The following is a 19,407-nucleotide window of genomic DNA, read 5'->3' on the forward strand; positions in this document are numbered from 1 at the left end:
ACTAATTTATTGCATGTATATTGATATGTGTAGTCTACGTGTTTGATAAAATACCTGAATGAGAAAATGCTTGTGGAAATGTATTTAATGAGGGTGTTGAGATAGGATTCTCAATTACCTTATCTATAGTTACAGTTTCCTTCATGTAACCTATCTTACTACCACGTGCTTTATGGATGAAATGTCTATATATGACAATATGTGTATGATGTGTTTGTTAAAATGCTCAAATGAGATTTATACTGAAATTGGTTGTCACATGCTGTTTGACTATCACATATGAATGCCTATTGTGTATGAATATGATTGGGACTACTACGTAGTCCAGGCAATCGGTAATGATTCCTGAATTAGTGGTCGAGGTCGTTTCGCCACACAAGACATATTCGATGAATCTGAGTCATACGCTGTTTGTTGACAGTGGTTAGGCCACGCGGAGTGCTTATGCGCTTCATGTCGATTAAGTCAATATGCACTCGTATCAGTTGAGCTCGTCCAAGTAACCCGATTGGCCTAATGGATGTTCACCATGTATGGACGCTACTACTTAAATCTAAGATATCACTTACTAGTACAAAGCCAGTTTAACATTGGTACCATGATTCGCTAAGACTCATGAGCCAGGCATGGTGGTATGGGACACCGTGGTCGAGCTGTCGGCCTACGCTGGGGTGACGAGCCTCCCCATAGTGTCTAGTGAGCAAACCAAACTCGTGAGCTAAATATGGTGGTATGGGACACTGTATTCGAGCTGTCGGCCTATGCTAAGGTGACGAGCCTTTCCTGTAGTGACCTTGAGTTTAAAATAGGCCTACCTCGGTGCAGCCTGGCTGTGATCCCCAGTCGGGTTGGTGACGAGCCTTCGAAAATAGATTGTTAGTTGGTAGGGCATTGGTGGTGTGACCTCGAGTACAAAATAGGCCTACGCTAACGGTAACGAGCCTCTCATAGTGACCTAAATTGAAAACTCTCGAACTTGCCTATCGTATGTGATTAACTTAGATTGACGAACCTAGATGGATTATTGTTTGGGTAAATGATATAAAGGGAGGTACCTTAACTTCCCAAACTTGCTGTATGAATAGGTCTAATTAAGAAATTGGCTAACGCGCACATGCACTGTATTACGTGTGCCTTTGGTGATAAAGTTGAGCACAACGGGAGTGTTGCATGCGTGACCGTTAGATGATGTCACTGAGGGAGTGTAGGCGAGGGCATGCATCATTATAACATATCATCCTCGCATTAATAAGAGTACTTAGGACATGATTGTTGTACTGCTTTATCATTACTGCTTGACTGAATTGATAACATGTTAACCTTAACTTTATAGTTCCATTGAATTAACTACTCATTCCCACCTAGGGCGGTGTTTTAAACAACACCCAGACTCTGTTTTAGATGCAGGTGATGGCGAGGTCTATACAGCAGAGTTGGACTTCGCAGGCGAGGAGGAAGAGTTTTCCTACATTAAAATATCGGGCGGATCTATGTAAATCTCATACCAATGTGCAGGGACTATTAGGATACTTGTTTAGTTGAACACATTTACTTTCCGCATTTATATGGTTAGAAATAACACATATACATATTTAGCCCGGTTTCATACTCATACCCTGAAATTTGTGAAACGTTTTCATCATTAAATGCATATATTTTAGTCTTCCACTTGCCAAATTACATTAACTTTGGAGTATGATATGCTGATTTAGTGTAATCTCATTCATGTTTAATGCCCTCATATGGACAACATTAAATCATCATTATCTATGTTGCATAAGTGATGCACTAGAACTCGGGAGTTGAGCCTTTGCTCGACCCTCAATTTTCGGGGTGTTACAAGATGGTATCAAACCATGATTTGGATTAAGCTGGACTTGGGTTATGGTAGCACAATGTAATCTGACGCACTCTGACTCAGGAGGGGGTAATGGAATCTAGGAACCACATTAGGATCCCAAGTTTCGCTGATGGGCGAAACTAATAGTTGAAGTATGACCCGTATGCACCTGTGATCATGTGAGATAATCCCAATCCCTTTCTAAGCCATTAATCAATGGGTTTAGATGATAATTCGATGTATTCCACACTCAAAAGACCCGGAAAGCGTGAATATACGCGAGATGGAACCCGAAACCACATCTAACGGACTCGGGGGCCCAAACGACGCAAATCGGGGGGACCCGAGATGGGTCCCACACATTTTCGTCACCCCAGGGGGATGCCATCACCCCAAGGTCCAGTGGACCACGATGGAATCATGCTTACCGCAAGGCCTCGTGGTCTAGCGGTCGGGCGGCCCATTTTCTACAATTTTCGTCCAAATTCAAAAAGTCATATCTCCGTGGATATAACTCCGATTTAGGTGATTCAAAAGCCAGATTGAAGCTTGATAAGTCTAGTTTCATATAAAAATAAGTAAAAATATAATAAAAATTTTAATGTAGATAAATTAGGTCATTGTGACAACTGTCTGAAAATCATTAGTTTGGACAGCTGCTGCTTCTATAATTTTTAGAATTTATATACAATACAAAATCTAATAAAATTTGATGGAGATGAAGTAGACTTGATGATGAACTATTAAAAAAATAATTAAAATAATATACTAATTAAAAGTGCCAGAAAAGGGTATAGAACTACCCTAGGACCTTAGGAATGAGGATTATATAAAATCTGACAATATAGGAAACCCAATAAATTAATAACGTGAACCCTAGGACCTCTCTAGCTGGTATGGGCATATGTGAAGTGCTCAAGCATAGTTAAATTCAAGTTCGGGCAACTCAATTCTAATCAGACAACTTTTGACCCTAAGCGATAAAACAATTTTCCATATTAGAAATGGTATGGAATCATCTATCGTATGAGCGTAGACTTTGGGTTACAACTATTGGATTATCGCTACTCCTAAATTAAGACTAGGCTACTGGTTATACTAAGGAATGTAAAAGACTAATTATGCTAAGATAATTGAATGATAGACTTAGTTAGTCAGTTAGTCGGCTTGATTAGGCTGGAGTGAGACTTCATTCTTTCGTTGGATTCCCTTGATACTTATGGTCTTCTTTAATAATTCTTAGAAAAGTTGTTTTGACTTAGAAACTAGTTATGTTCAGAGAAAACTAATATATCCTTCGAATTGAACGTTAGGTCAAGTCAACACACCCCTTAAAATTGCCTTCCCAAGGACTTATTATAATCGGGAACATGGAGTAGAGGAACTATATATAAGCGAAGTATTCGCGGTTTGAATCGAATTCTAAATCTTGGTAGTTACCAATGAACTCAATGCTTTGATCAAGAAGAAGATCGGGATCAACTAGGACTAAGAACTGATACGATAAATTTTCTGTCATAGTTAGGGAGAAGGTTTGTGTATCCGGCTCAGACCTACTACATGACTTTCCTTCCGTGTTGGCCCAACCACTTACAACTAAAAGTTTATTACTTCGCTTTTGAGAAGTGTTAAGAACATATAGCCAATAGAGATTTTTCTTTTTAGGCCCAAGAAATTTCTCAAATGGGCAACAGACAGTTAGGAACTAGGTCCCGAACCACAGACCATTCTGACATCCATATTGTGCATATGAACTTAGAAAGATAGTTTGCCATTAACCTATTTTGTCCAAATTCCTTATGATTGATAATAGTATTGAACTAGACATGATTAAAGAGGGTAAGTCGGGACCGTGGCAAAAGTTCTTCTTTGGTAGAATTAGGCATCTTGCCACAAACTCACACCCGTCCCTGAAATCAACCACAACACCCATTATTTTTTACCTCTTTTCTATAACCATAGGTACCAATGCCATAGTACACATCATCGATGAAAGGAAGACCAATGTATTAAGAGATTGTTTCCTATTTCGTATCAAGGATAGGTCCTAAATTACACCTTATTCTGACATACAGATTGGGACATAGATTCTTGAACCCTGTGAGTAGAAACAATTTTAAGGGGGTTAGAAAAGTTATGAACTTAGTAGAGTTAAGTAGGTATACACGTCTACCCACTCATAGGCACAGCGGAAGAGTGGTGGACCCCTACCCCATTGGCCTAGGATCAAAGGAAATTGATTCAGGCTATGAGTAAAGATAGGTCACTAAATAGGATCTGAATCTTCCTTAGAATGTCAATAATGAAGTCATTAAAGGAAAGCAATTAGGGTTCAAGTATTAAACTAATTCATATTAAAGAATAGGCCTAACAATGGGTACGAGCTGAATTACAATAACCGAGGTCAGTGTAACTACAATATGCTCGTTGAATACGGACCCAATAGGAGCCCTAGCCAATTTCAGGGCGAAAAAGTTTTAAGGAGGGCAGACTAAAGTGAGCTAGACTAGCATAGATAGTATATACCCTGTCATGCATATAAACTTGAAATCAATAAAACTTAGGCAAAAGGAATAATAAAATCTTTACTTATTACCCTTAGCCAATTTTGTAGATGAATTAGACGTCCTTAGGCAATGGGTCGATCATAACACCTTATTGACTTCTCAAAACTTAATCTCAAAGTTTAAAATCCCTTTTCAACCCATTTCCTTCACAAATCTCACCTTTCACCACCTTATTCTTCTGATTTTTCTAAGTACTTTCATAGTAGACACTGATCCTAACATTTAAATGATGGAGAACAATACTTAAACTTAAATTTACTATAATAGTAAATATATAAATAAAAATAGATTTTAGGTCATTAGTCTTATGAAATCTGACAAAATAAATAGGTGATTTGGATAGAGCAACCTAGTCTATCGTAATTGGGTGACACGTATTAAGTACTAAACTAAACAATCGATGGATTTGGCTTGAACCACTTTCTATACAAACTACAAGATTCAAAACCATTAAAATCACTAACTCAACATTACTTAAAAACCTAAGGACAATCTCAAAACCCAGTTGCTCACAAGAGCACATTGGAACTCCGTATAGGATCTGGAACGCATGTCGAAAGTTTGATAACCATGAAACTATAAGGTTATGACTAACTTACTGGGCTTGACCATCAACGCGGGAATCGAGTCCAAATAGTATCTAGAAACGCACAACTTGAGCCCAGAGCGAAGTGTCTGGGAAACGCGAATATCTTTAGAAAATGAACTCAAATTTGAGTGATTTGGGCCGTTCGCTTGCGGACCAAATTTACAATTTTAGACCGTCAAATTAACTCAACTACACTCTTGGATCAGGAAAATTTTCCTGCACAGGTCAGTGTACTTGTGGCCCTGATCGAGCGATGATAGCTGTTGAACTGAAACTTGTCCTCCATGGTCGATCCACAAATCCGATCGGACCGAAATCTTAACCTGGCCTAGATCCATTGCCAGGGACCTTACCCTATGTCGTAGGTGAGTAATGGACCTCCAGATGGGTCCCGTTTATCAGAAACAGACTCCCTTTGGCTATAACCTAAGTATACCATGGCCCTGGGGCCATTTAAACAAGTTCTGGGCCTATATAAGACCCTTAACCCACCCTTTCTCTCTCACATACGAATTTGCTCCAAACCCTAGGAGAGAGAAGAGAGAAAAGAGGAGAAAAGTGTGAGGAGAGAAGAGAAAGAGTGGGAGATCATTGCTGGGATTCTCTCCCACAACTCCACGCCTCAATTCACCCTTCTACATCACTTCACGATCGTCTCCAACTTCAATTTGGGTAAGGAATCCTAACCCTAATCTTGTTTTAGAAATTCAAGTAGAAGAATCAGTGAAATAACTAACCTCTTTCGTGATTTAGGTAGCCGTTGTGCCGTAGATAAAGACTAGGGTTCGAACCGAGTTCGTAATTAGTGTACCGGCAAAAGGTGCGGACTATAAACGTTTAGGTTATGGTTTTCAAGGCTTTCAATGTTAGCTAATGATTTATGTCTAACTTGATTGCTATGTGTGCATGTGTATGTGTGAGTATGCATCTTGTGTATTTTGGTCCCGCGGTCCTATCGGTCAAATTTCGGCGACCCGCAACCTTCGGATAGTGATTGCAGTCACCCTTGAGTTTGGTCACGTAGACCCGACTCGGATTGACCCAAGACCTATGCCATTGCGACTGCATCGTTGTCGCGGTTCCAGCGCCGCGTCTCATGCGTAAATTCGGCGTGTCCATCAAAAGTTATGGGCCGTGCATTATTTGGACCGTTGATTGCATTTTTGGTGGACCCACCTGATTGCACATTTTCCCATGTGCACTATTCCCCATGTAAGCCACCTTTAGCCTAGCAATGATGACTTCTTTTCTCAAGAAAACTATGATGAGATTAGCTTCTCTAGGCAATGATGAGCCACCCTATCCCATGAGCAATGATTATTTTCTCTTTTCAAAACTCATCTTTTTCTAAGAAAGTAATCATTTCAACTTTAGAAACTCTCTCATCTCCCTCTCTCTTTCTTCATTTCTCTCTTCTCCTCTTTGCAAATGCCCTCCAATGTCCTCCATTGCTGAACTTTTTCAGCCCTCTTTCCTCTTCTTTCCCCCTAGATCTAACCATCAAAGATCCATCATCACCATTGAACCTCCTTCCTTGAAGCTTAAGGAGCATGGTGGTTGAAGAATCTTGATGATCCAACATGTGGGTGAGCATGTAGGATAGATTGCATGGTTCTTATTTTCATAGATCTTTTGTTGCATCATATGGAGAGTGTAGGACTCACCACATTAATGGTGAAGGTCCACCACTCCTTGGATAATTTTTTTTTTTAGCCATCACTTGCATGCATATGATCTTGATGGGGCCATTCTCCATGGACCCCATCTTGATGAGATTTCCTTTCTTCTTCTCTTATCCACTTTCTATGGTTTGGATGTAAGGATTTTGTGGCCCACCTGATGTGCCATACAACTAGAATTTTTAAATTTTTGGGACATCCAGACCCAAGTTGTTGGACACCCAGGCCCAACTGTGCTGCCTAGTTTTGCTGCTTGATTTGGAAAGCCTTTGGGCCTGATTTTATGGATTTTCTTGGGGAGGGGCTGGGCCTGGGAGTTATGTGACACATCAAGGTGGACCCTACCTTGTGGAATCTATGATTTATTTCCCATTTATTAATTTTTTTTGGGCTGATCTAGACAGCAACATGTTACTGTCTAGATTGCTGGAATTTTTTTATGCTGTAATGTATGGGTTGCAGGCCTTGTTTGTGGTCTCCTTTTTCCTGATTTCGTAGACTTATCTTTGAGGTGTGGACCCTACCTAAAAGTATGCTAAACCTCACCTTCAAATGTCCCTATTTGATCACCCAAAAGGTTGAGCCAAGGAGGGTGGACGGTCCAGATTTTTCTGGACTGTCCAGCCACACTGTTTGCTGGAAAATCATAAATATCAGCCTGATTTTGAAATGGTGGGCCACCTTTGTGGACCCCACCTTACTGTATACTTGTATAGGAAGGTTGGCCTTGCATTTTTCCAAATTTACATAGACCTGGGCCCACTCAAATGGGGTGCTAAAGTCAGGGACAGCAGCATTGCTGCAGCAGGAAAATAAAAATCTGGACCTTGCTGTCCATAAATTGCATGAGTTAAATAAAATATTTTTACTATCCCAAAAATCTTAAATTTTTGTAGGGAGGTGTCCCACCCATGGTAGGACCTATCCACACAATTTCAGGGCCAAGGAATCCTATTTGGGCATCCAAAAGGGTGGGCCAACATACTGGACTGCCAGAAATTTCTGCTGTGCAGTCCAGCAGCATAGTCCCATAAAAATGATATTAAAAAAAATAATTTCTAAGAAGGTGGGCCATATTTCTGGATCCCACCTTGTTTTAGGCTTGATGAGGGACCTTGGGTCCAAATTTCAGGAATTTTGGAGGCCCAGAACCCACCCATTGGATGGCCCAAATTCAGGACAGTTATATTCCAGCAATATTTCACCCTGGATAGATTGTATTCTTTAAATTAATTTAAATACTTCTGAGTATCCTAAAATCATGAAAATTTACAGGGAGGTGGTCCACCCATGGTGGGACTCACCTACAAATTTTTGAGGCCAATAGAGCCCCGTGAACACCGTGGAAAGTGCTGGACTAGCGCACCACGTTCAAGTGTTCCGATTCACCAGATTTTCTTGATGGTCTATTTTATTTAAATTAATTAAAATACTTCTAACTGTCCAAAAATCACAAAATTTTGAGGATTCGTGGTCCACCTATGGGAGGACCATCTTGTAAATTTTCATGGCCATCGGGCCCCTGTACTGACCGTGGTGTGGCCTACAAACTTGGGTCAGTTTTGGGCCAGATACTCAGGCCCGTAGGACTACCCACCACGGGACGCCCCTACCTTGGGCTGTTGCTGGGCCTGTATTCCAGCAGCATGGCCCACTTCTAATGTGTGTTGTGCATTACCCTCTCATCCGGTGGGACCCACTGTGATATGTTTGGGTCACCATGGGCTAGTAACCCATCTGAATTACATAAATTTCTGGATTCCAGCAGGCCCAGGAAGTGGGTGGGCTGGAATTCCAGTAAGGGGCCCAAATTTGCTCCATAGTTGATTGTTTTGGAGCTGTTGCGGCCCACCAGATTTAAGGGAGTATTGCACATACTCCTTGCCTTATTTCCTTAGATATTTTTGGGCATAATTAGTGGCTCTTAAGGCTCACCTTTGTGGTGATGTTGGGGGTTAGCCTTAACCAGATTTTTGGTAGTTTATAGGCCCAATGGGCTGAAAACCTATTTCTTGAGCCCAAGATCGTGTAGGGCCCGACCTTATTGTTTCACGGGCCCAACGAGCCGTCTACAGGCTAACCGTGTGTATTTATTAGCCGTGATGCCCTCATGAAATGCTTAATTATGGACTGACTTGCGGGGCCCACATAAATGTATATTGTGGAGGGCCTTGTTAAGTCTTTGGGCTGATGTGGCAAGGCCCACATTGTCAGTATAGGCATTGCCCATGTGTATTCTTGGGCTTATGGGCTGCCCTCAAGCCCACCATAATGTATGAATTGGATGACTTTTGTTTTGGGCCATTTCTTTAGGGCCCATTATGTGATATAGTATATGCATGTTTGTGTTAGCAAGTAGGCCTTGTGGACTCAGTTCTTTTGGATAGGCCCATTGATCTTGGGCCTATACTCTCCTATCTATTGTGATGGGCTTAGGGGTAATGATACACAAGAAGTTGGGCCCTTGGCTGCCCACTAAACTGACCCTGTACTTAGGCCAAAAGTGAGGCCCAACTCACTTGTGTTAAATGTGAAACTTGCCCATGTAAATGAATTACTGGGCTGCCCATGAAGCCCACCACAATATGTGGAATTATGACCTTTGTGGTTGGGCCCAAACCTTACTTGAGGGCCCACTATATGGCCTATGAGTTGGGCTTGGTGTATAGCCTACTAGTCCACACATTGCTTAGGCCTTAGATCTTTCATTATATGGGTAGTGGCGAGCTACCTCTTAAAAACCAGTTGAGGTTGGATGTCCTCCTGGGTGATCCTAAGGTAAGCTCATAGGTTTCTCTATGGGTGGTTAAAGGCCCACCATAGACCTTAGGCCATTTATTTAAGGCTCAATGTGCATGTATGTGGAACCTACCTTAATGCATGTTTGGTCCAGGCCGTCCAAGCCTTGGATCGCCCGATTGTGGAAGCACTCTCTGCCTTGGGTTGCTGTTGGACTCACAATCCAGTAGCAGGCCCACTTGATCTTTTCATGATATATACACACTCTCCATCTGGTGGGGTCCCCTAGTGAGTATAGTTGGCCTTCATGAGATTATTTCCACATACTCAACTAATTTTTGAACCTTAGCAGGCCCTGAGAGTTAAACGGGCCAAAAGTTTATCAAAGAGCCTTCGATGTACAATTTTATGGTTACAACTTTATTTGGTTGTGGGGCTCACCATATTGAGAACTTGTGTACGTGTTACATGCTTATGCTTTCTTATAATCCTTGGGCTTAATCAGTGCATTCTTTTGGGTCACTTTTAGTGATCTTATGAGGACCCCATCTTAAGATCAGAATTTTGGGACATCCAGTGAGCCTAGATTAGGCAGGGACATCCCAGTTTGGCCCAACCATACATTGGGCCGACTTCCACCATTTTGATGGACTTGTGGGCTGAGGTAAGGATAGTATTGGACCCTCGGTTGCCTACTTAAATTGCTAGTTATTGGGCTGATGTACTGGGGGCCATTTCATCCAAACTGAAACCTTTTTTTTGTCGTATATTGTGTACGTGGGCTGCCCACCAAGCCTAACTTAATGCATGGATTCTATGGCCATTGGGAATTGGGCCTTGGGCCTTGATTCCTCTCTTAGAGCCCATGTTGTTAAAAGTGGTATTATATCTTTTTATGGCCTATTATGAGGAATATATGTATATGGTTACTTTTATTTTTATCTTAAATGTAGGCCTTGGGCCTTTTATCCGTATAGTTCATGGTTGATATACCTTTTTGGGGAATGGTGGTTAAATGTCCCCATTATGGACTCGTCTAGGCCCGGTTGTATTTAAGAGTGATTGGATACTTATCTTAGACAGTTGCTAGGCTCATTTCTATATTACTTAGACCCGTAGTTGTATGCTTAGTCTCGTGGGCTACCCCAGGTAAATGGGCCCCCACTAGAGGTGGGATTCCTTATGGATATTGTCTAAGTACCTAGTCTTGGTTCCTTCTTGGATAGGAAGAATGTAATTTACTTTGTATATCACCGCATGATGCGCCTAGACCCATCTTCATAGCTCATGTGCATCATTGTATGCTTGGATGACACTGTGTGTGTGGTTATGATTGTGTCATTGGGCATTGCATGTTGTCTTCCCGAAGGACATAATATTCCCTCTTGAGTATGTTGGATGCTTGGAATTGATGCATAGTTGATTGTGTGATTCATGCATCTGGCATTGCATAATATGAGCATTATCACCCTTGCTTCATCAGGGTTGTAGCCTCCACAGATACATCGTGGATGGCCATGTTTGGACACCGGAAATGTTACTTGAGCATACCGGGTGCATAGGATGCCCATGGGTGAAATTCCCAAAACTTCCATGGTACCAAGGATCTGCTCCAACGCCGTGACCGGGTGGAATATATGAGCGCACGAGGGCCTTATACCATTAGGCCGCGACTCCCACTGTTGTGTAGTCGGTTGGATAGGGGTGTGGCCTTACCTGCCTGGTGTGAGGAGGCATTGCTAGGCCGAGTCTGACCAGCTCGTAAATGGGTCCGCTACCTTCAGGCCTTGCTGGTGATTGGTTGTCCACAGGCGGGTAGTGAGGTCTTTTACGCTCGTTTGACTGTGCGGGGTCTGTAGAGCGGCAGTCATCCAGCAGTGTAATGGACCCCGGTGATTTCCTTATGATTGAAAATATACTTGACATACGGTTTGGTTATGAGCACTGGCATTACTTACATCGCATTAGTATTGGCTATGTAAGCCCTTCATGCATTGCCTTGGTATGGCGTCCAGTACTCATTGCATCATATTCATGATAAGCCTTGGTAAGGCTAGTGATATTCTCATTGAGCATGTCTCCTTCCTGTATCTCCTATTATTCTTCTGTGCACTATTATCACACACTTACACCACCCTCTAAGCTTCTATAAGCTTATGCACGATTGATGCGTGCAGGAGATCCTAGGCAGGTGTCGCAGTGGCAGAGTTTGGATTAGAGCTGAGCTTGAGGACCCAGTATTGTATCCTTCCTTTCTTTCTTCTATTATCTTATGTATGTCCTTTTGGATCTTATGTAAACTTGTAAAAGTTCAAATTCATAGTGAATTTTGTGATATGTGCCTTTTTTATTCTCAGATTTACTTGTTATGATCTTGGGTATACTTGTATTGGAAATAATTATATTGTTATGGAAATCCTCCTTGTAGGATCCCAGGATCAGAACCTGCTTTAGGAGCCGAGAATGGGGTACTACGGAGGCTGTTAGGTTATGGTTTTCAAGCACTACAAGAAAAACGGGCAAAGGCTACGACCAAAAACCTTAGCAAAAACCTTTTGGCTACAGATATAATCCGTAGCACGTCCGTCGCTATTAGTGGGGTAACTAAAGGTATAGCTACGAATTATATCCATAGCAATAGATACCAATAGCTATGGATATAATCCATAGCAATAAATATAAATAGCTACGGATTATATCTGTAGCAATACCTTTAGCTACCCCACCAATAGCGACGGACGTGCTACGAATCATATCCGTAGCAAAAGGGATTTTGTTACAGTTTTTGGCCGTAGCCTTTACCCATTTTTCTTGTAGTGTATCTGTGCGGATATGAGTGGTTGTTCTCAACCACTCATCCTAGTCATATTCTATTTTTTAAAGAATTGTAATAATATGACCTGTTTCCATTGCAAGAACCTGCTGTGATTGATAACTCATCTAAGCTTAATGCTGATAGAAATAGTACATAAAATGTAATCAGAAAAAATAATGCATTTATTACAAATAAAATCAAATCATACAATGCATCCTACATTCACATTTCTAAATAAACAATACTTCACTTTGCTCAACCTATCATAAGAATTACAACTAAGGCGTGCCCTCATGTGCAAGAAACAAATACACTCCAACACAGTAAACACCCTCCATATGCATTCAATAATGCTCACGTTTTTACAGAATTTTCTTCCTTCAAACGGTCAATTTCAGCAAATGCAGAAGATAGAGCTTCTTCTTTCCTTGAAACTGCAGATGTAACTTCTGTGGACTTCGACACAAGATCACTTTCAAGTTCTGAAACCCTTCCCTTGAGAAAATGAATTTCATCCTCCACTGACTTCTTTAGCTTGTCAGCCTGTATAAAACAGCATTTGTAGACACAATCAAACAAGCATGCCTTTGTACACATCTCAAAAGGAAGAAAGATAAAAAAATAAAAACAAAAACACTTATATATGAAGAAATCAAAAATGTACCTACAAATCTTCTAAACTATGGCAAAATCCAACATGAGTAATGTGTTCAAACATAGGATGGACTTTTAAACTCAAAACCTAGTTTTAGGTTAAGGTTATAGGTTTAAGTTTAGGTTTAGGTTTTAGGTTTAGGTTAAGGTTATAGGTTTAGGTTAGGTTTAGGTTATAGGTTATAGCTTTAGGGAATTGAGAATAGGTTTAGGTTTAGGTTTAGGAAATCGGGTTCGGGTTCGGGATCGGGTTTAGGTTTGGGTTTTCAAGTTTAGGTTTAGGTTTAGGTTAGGGAGTTGAGATTAGGATTAGGTGTAGGTTTAGGTTTAGGTTAGGGAGTTGAGATTAGGATTAGGTGAAGGTTTAGGTTTAGGGATTTGAGAATACATTTAGGTTTTAGGTTTAGGTTTAGGTTTTAGGTTATAGGTTTAGGTTAAGGCTATGTTATAGGTTATAAGTTTAGGTTATAGGTTATAGGTTATAGGTTATAGGTTATAGGTTAAGGTTTAGGTTATAGGTTTAGGTTTAGGTTATAGGTTACAGGTTACAGGTTAAAGCTTTAGGAAATTGAGAATAGGTTTAGGTTTAGGTTTAGGAAATCGGGTTTGAGATCGGGTTTAGTTTGGGTTTTCAAGTTTAGGTTGAGGTTAAGGAGTTGAGATTAGGATTAAGTGTAGGTTTAGGTTTAAGGATTTGAGAATACATTTAGGTTTTAGGTTTAGGTTTAGGTTTTAGGTTTAGGTTAAGGTTATAGGTTTAGGTTAGGTTTAGGTGTAGGTTATAGGTTATAGCTTTAAGGAATTGAGAATAGGTTAAGGTTTAGGTTTAGGAAATCAGGTTCGGGTTCGGGTTCGGGATCGAGTTTAGGTTTGGGTTTTCAAGTTTAGGTTTAGGTTTAGGTTAGGGAGTTGAGATTAGGTTAAGGTGTAGGTTTAGGTTTAGGGATTTGAGAATACATTTAGGTTTTAGGTTTAGGTTTAGGTTTTAGGTTATAGGTTTAGGTTAAGGTTAGGTTATCGGTTATAAGTTTAGGTTATAGGTTATAGGTTATAGGTTATAGGTTAAGGTTTAGGTTATAGGTTTTGGTTTAGGTTAAGGTTATAGGTTTAGGTTTAGGTTAAGGTTTAGGTTTAGGTTATAGGTTTAGGTTATAGGTTATAGGTTATAGGTTATAACTTTAGGGAATTGAGAATAGGTTAAGGTTTGGTTTAGGAAATCGGGTTCGGGTTTTAGATCTAGTTTAGTTTGAGTTTTCAAGTTTAGGTTTAGGTTAATGAGTTGAGATTAGGATTAGGTTTAGGTTTAGCTTTAAGGATTTGAGAATACATTTAGGTTTTAGGTTTAGGTTTAAGTTATAGGTTTAGGTTAAGGTTATAGGTTTGGGTTTAGGTTATTGGTTATAGCTTTAGGGAATTGAGAATAGGTTAAGGTTTAGGTTTAGGAAATCAGGTTCGGGTTCGGGATCGGGTTTAGGTTTGGGTTTTCAAGTTTAGGTTTAGGTTTAGGTTAGGGAGTTGAGATTAGGATTAGGTGTAGGTTTAGGTTTAGGGATTTGAGAATACATTTAGGTTTTAGATTTAGGTTTAGGTTTTAGGTTTTAGGTTTAGGTTTTAGGTTTAGGTTAAGGTTAGGTTATACGTTATAAGTTTAGGTTATAGGTTAAGGTTTTGTTTATAGGTTTTAGGTTTAGGTTAAGGTTATAGGTTTAGGTTTAGGTTTCGGTTTAGGTTTAGGTTATAGGTTTAGGTTAGGTTTAGGTTATAGGTTATAGGTTATAGCTTTAGGGAATTGAGAATAGGTTAAGGTTTAGGTTTAGGAAATCGGGTTCGGGTTCGGGATCGGGTTTAGGTTTGGGTTTTCAAGTTTAGGTTTAGGTGTAGGTTTAGGTTTAGGGATTTGAGAATACATTTAGGTTTTAGGTTTAGGTTTAGGTTTTAGTTTATAGGTTTAGGTTTAGGTTTTAGGTTTAGGTTAAGGTTAGGTTATAGGTTATAAGTTTAGGTTATAGGTTATAGGTTATAGGTTAAGGTTTAGGTTATAGGTTTTGGTTTAGGTTTAGGTTATAGGTTATAGGTTATAGGTTATAGCTTTAGGGAATTGAGAATAGGTTAAGGTTTAGGTTTAAGAAATCGGGTTCGGGTTCGGGATCGGGTTTAGGTTTGGTTTTCAAGTTTAGGTTTAGGTTAAGTAGTTGAGATTAGGATTAGGTGTAGGTTTAGGTTTAGGGATTTGAGAATACATTTAGGTTTTAGGTTTAGGTTTAGGTTTTAGGTTATAGGTTAAGGTTATAGGCTTTGATTTAGGTTTAGGTTTAGGTTTTAGGTTTAGGTTAAGGTTATAGGTTTAGGTTAGGTTTAGGTTTAGGTTATAGGTTATAGGTTATAGCTTTAGGGAATTGAGAATAGGTTAAGGTTTAGGTTTAGGAAATCGGGTTTGGGTTTTCAAGTTTAGTTTTAGGTTAAGTAGTTGGGATTAGGATTAGGTGTTGGTTTAGGTTTAGGGATTTGAGAGTACATTTAGGTTTTAGGTTTAGGTTTAGGTTTTAAGTTTAGGTTTTAGGTTTAAGTTAAGGTTATAGGTTTAGGTTTAGGTTTAGGTTATAGGTTATAGGTTATAGGTTATAGCTTTAGGGAATTTAGAATAGGTTAAGGTTTAAGTTTAAGAAATCTGGTTCGGGTTCGAGATCGAGTTTAGATTTGGGTTTTCAAGTTTTTGTTTAGGTTAAGTAGTTGAGATTAGGATTAGGTGTAGGTTTAGGTTTAGGGATTTGAGAATACATTTAGGTTTTAGATTTAGGTTTAGGTTTTAGGTTGTAGGTTAAGGTTATAGGTTTTGGTTTAGGTTTAGGTTTAGGTTTTAGGTTTAGGTTTAGGTTTAGGTTATAGGTTATAGGTTATAGCTTTAGGGAATTGAGAATAGGTTAAGGTTTAGGTTTAGGAAATCGGGTTCGGGTTCGGGATCGGGTTTAGGTTATAGGTTTAGGTTTAGGTTTTAGGTTATAGGTTTAGGTTACAGGTTTAGATTTAGGTTTGGGTTAGGTTATAGGTTAAAGTTTAGGTTATAGGTTAAGGTTTAGGTTTAGGTTATAGGTTTAAGGTGTGGTTTAGGTTAAGGGTGTGGTCCCTGCAAATATAGATATAAACACGGCCTGCTCCAATTAGTCAAGCCCTTCCAATGTTGTCCATAGAAAATGGACAGATTCATCATGGTCATAACAGCGGTTCCCACCTTCCAGAGACCCCCGCTCAACATCCGGATAGCTCCAACGCACATACGGATCTGCTTCATCAATTTCGAGATAATATATAAACATGGGCCTGTCCAAATGGCCAGGCCACCCATATTATTGTCCATAGGAAATGGACAGCTTCATCATGGTCATAACAGCGGTTCCCACCTTCCAGGGACCCCCGCTCAACATCCGGATAACTCTGACTCACATCCGGATCTACTTCATCAATTTTAAGATAATATATAAACATGGGCCTGTCCAAATGGCCAGGCCACTTCATCAATGAATCATATAGTATGAAGTAAAGAAGACTCACCAAACTTCTAGAAAAGAAAATGGCATTGGGTCATCAAACTTCTCACTTCCTCTTTATGCCTGCCATCCAGAATTATGCCCCTACATTTCTATAGAACCTAATTTTAAATGCATACACATACCGATGCTGAAGTGCAAGGGAGGGTAATTCGTCCAACTAGTAACTCTAATAGCAAGTTCTACAATTAAGAAGAACAAACGAAGAAACTACTAAATACAATCAATTGAAAAAATACAAGATGTCATCATTGCAGAAAAGCAGATACCTGTATTGTAGGCTTATTTGGAGGGTATAATGTTTCTGCTTCTGATGTCGGCACACACAACATCTTCACAATTTCTTTCGTTATAGACAATCTGCTGATAGAAGAAGCTGAGGAAGCTGTAAAAATGTCCACAGCCTGAAGACATAAACTTACTTATAAGTAAACAGTTACAACAAAAAGATAGGCGTCAGTCATACAAGATTTAACACTAGAGAAAAACAAAAGGCAGGAGCCGTAAGAAGAAGTGAATCATATGTAGACCCCTTGATAAATGCTTCTAAACTTAGAAGCTAACAAAGCAATCCCAGAAAAGCTAAACCCTAAACCTACAATTCTCTTGCACCATTTCAGAAGATCCATGCTGATAACATGTCATAATACATGAAGTCAGAAACATTTACAGACAAGTTCAAACTTCAAAGGATATAGGCTACTTGAAGGGTTTATACTACCTCAATGTGAAGAAAGTTAGCATAAATGAAAATAAAAGGGAAAATATCATAAATTAGTTCAAGATGACAAAAAAGTAGGAAATAAAGCAGGAAACAGAAGATACAATGTTGAAAGTTAGCATGTGACAAATAAATCTATGGGTTGTGGATTCATGCAGGACACATGTAGCTCATGCTAGTTTAATAGAAATAAGGAATAATAATTAATAACAATGACATGTGCAAGTATTATTGAGATGACATTTATGCTTAAAAAGATCCAACATAGCTTATCCTCACAATCTTTCTGAAGAAATAGAATCATTACAATTCATGTGGGCATCAACAGCAGTCTAATCAATCTCATATTGGTGAAAAGCTTAGGAACTTGAAAGCCAACTAAATAAGTTACTTGGATACAGCTGTTAACTGTAGCATGGTGGCTAAATTCTATAAGTTCCACTAATGGCAATGCGCATATCGATGCTCTATTTTCTGTTACTACCTATTCAACTTGATGGTATGGTAGTAATATTAGACAGCCTCCGTAGTACCCCATTCTCGAGTCCTAGCGTCCATATGCCAGATTCCGATCCTGGGATCCTACAAGGAGGATTTTTTTTTTTTGTATATACATTTAACTCGTAATAAGCATAACCACAAGATTACCCAATTGACAAAGGCAACATCATCATCACATATCCACTAATATAATTATTTGAGTACAATGCTGAAAGGGAAAATACATATATCGAAATCAGAGCTCCAGAATACAACTGCACGCTCCAAGCTCAACGCTGCTGCAACCTAATAACACCTGCACGCATCTATCGTGCATAAGCTTATAGAAAGCTTAGGAGGTGGTGTAAGTGTGTGCACAAGGTAAGTGCCAAGTATTCAATACAATGTCATTATCATAAAAACTGGAAGTACTGGTAATCCATAAATCGTACAATATCGGAATAAACAAAGATACTAGCAAGATCATGAATTATCTGAGTAAGCAGAAATACTGACAAGAGCAGGAATTATCAGAGTAAACAGAAATACTCACAAGATCATAGATCATACGATAACAGAGTAAGCGGAAATACGAGCAAGTCCATGAGCCAATCAATATCAGAATACGCAATATATAACAGCTACGCAAACGAGGAGTCATAAAGAGCCAAATATCAAATGCCGAGAATGCAATGGGGTATATAATTCCTTATTTGTTCACAAATACGTCATCCATATCTAGACCATATAAATGCAGAAGCACAGTAACCCAAGATGTCGTATGTCGCGGATGTAATGCAATATGCGGTGCGAATGGAATGACCATGCTGGAGTGTGAAGTCGGGATGGTAGTGCGTAGTATCACAGGCTATGGGGTCTATCACAAGGGACTTCTATCCAAACCAGTCCCATACCTAAATTTGGATAGTCAGATTCAATGTGGTAAACTCCTGATCTCAGGTTAGTCGCGCGCCCCAACCGAAATCCTGGCCATTGCGAAGGCACACGTAACAACTAGTTGCATACCACCAACCCGAGTAGATAGTGAATGAATGAATGCATGAATGAGTATGCAACTCCCGCTCACTAAATCCACATATCGGTACGGTTCATCTCTGGGATAATCAGGGTTTAGTACACTCCAAATGGCACCGCCGCTCTCCCAGCCGACCAAGTGAGCATAAGAAACCTCACTATCCGCCTTGCCAATAGTCGCCAATACCTATCCAAGCACGTCGATAGCGGACCCATTCACGAGCTGGTCAAACTCGGCCTAGTATTGCCCCCTACCCTCGGGCGAGTAAGGCCACACCCTCCCAACCGACCACGACACGGTGGGAGACGCGGCCTCTGGTATTTGGCACTCGGGCGCTCATGTATCCACTCGGTCTCGGCGTTGGGGCGTTCCCGGCCACGGAGGTTTAGGGATTTTCACCCGGGGACATCTATGGCGCCCGTATGCTAGAACCAAACATTTAGGTGTCCTATTTGGCCATCCACGATATGCCCGTGGAGGCTACGACCCGATGTCGCTAAGGCGTATAGTAATCATAATGCGAGATGCATGAGTCATACAATCCGGTCATGCATCGATCCTGCACATACCGTGTGCTCATGTGAGATAACCTCCACCTACCAGGGAGTCTCATAACAACATGCTCAATGATATATGCAATGATCAACCACCTCTCATAACAAACATGCAGATGATGCGTATGGGCATGTATCATGATGCTATGCTGTCACATACTCATAACTGGTATCCACAACCAGCATCG

At 40.1% G+C, this 19,407-nt stretch overlaps 1 long non-coding RNA gene across 1 annotated transcript; it reads right to left on the reverse strand.

The window, feature by feature from the left end:
* Positions 1–12,428: 12,428 nt before the first annotated feature.
* On the reverse strand, positions 12,429–13,339 carry LOC131235385 (uncharacterized). The gene is made up of 2 exons (XR_009166094.1): positions 12,894–13,339; positions 12,429–12,772 (listed from the first exon to the last, which is right to left on the reverse strand). It is a non-coding gene; the product is annotated as an uncharacterized LOC131235385 (long non-coding RNA).
* Between the last annotated feature and the right edge of the window lie 6,068 nt (positions 13,340–19,407).

Source organism: Magnolia sinica, chromosome 19 (assembly GCF_029962835.1).
Source record: "Magnolia sinica isolate HGM2019 chromosome 19, MsV1, whole genome shotgun sequence".
NCBI classification, from domain to species: domain Eukaryota; kingdom Viridiplantae; phylum Streptophyta; class Magnoliopsida; order Magnoliales; family Magnoliaceae; genus Magnolia; species Magnolia sinica.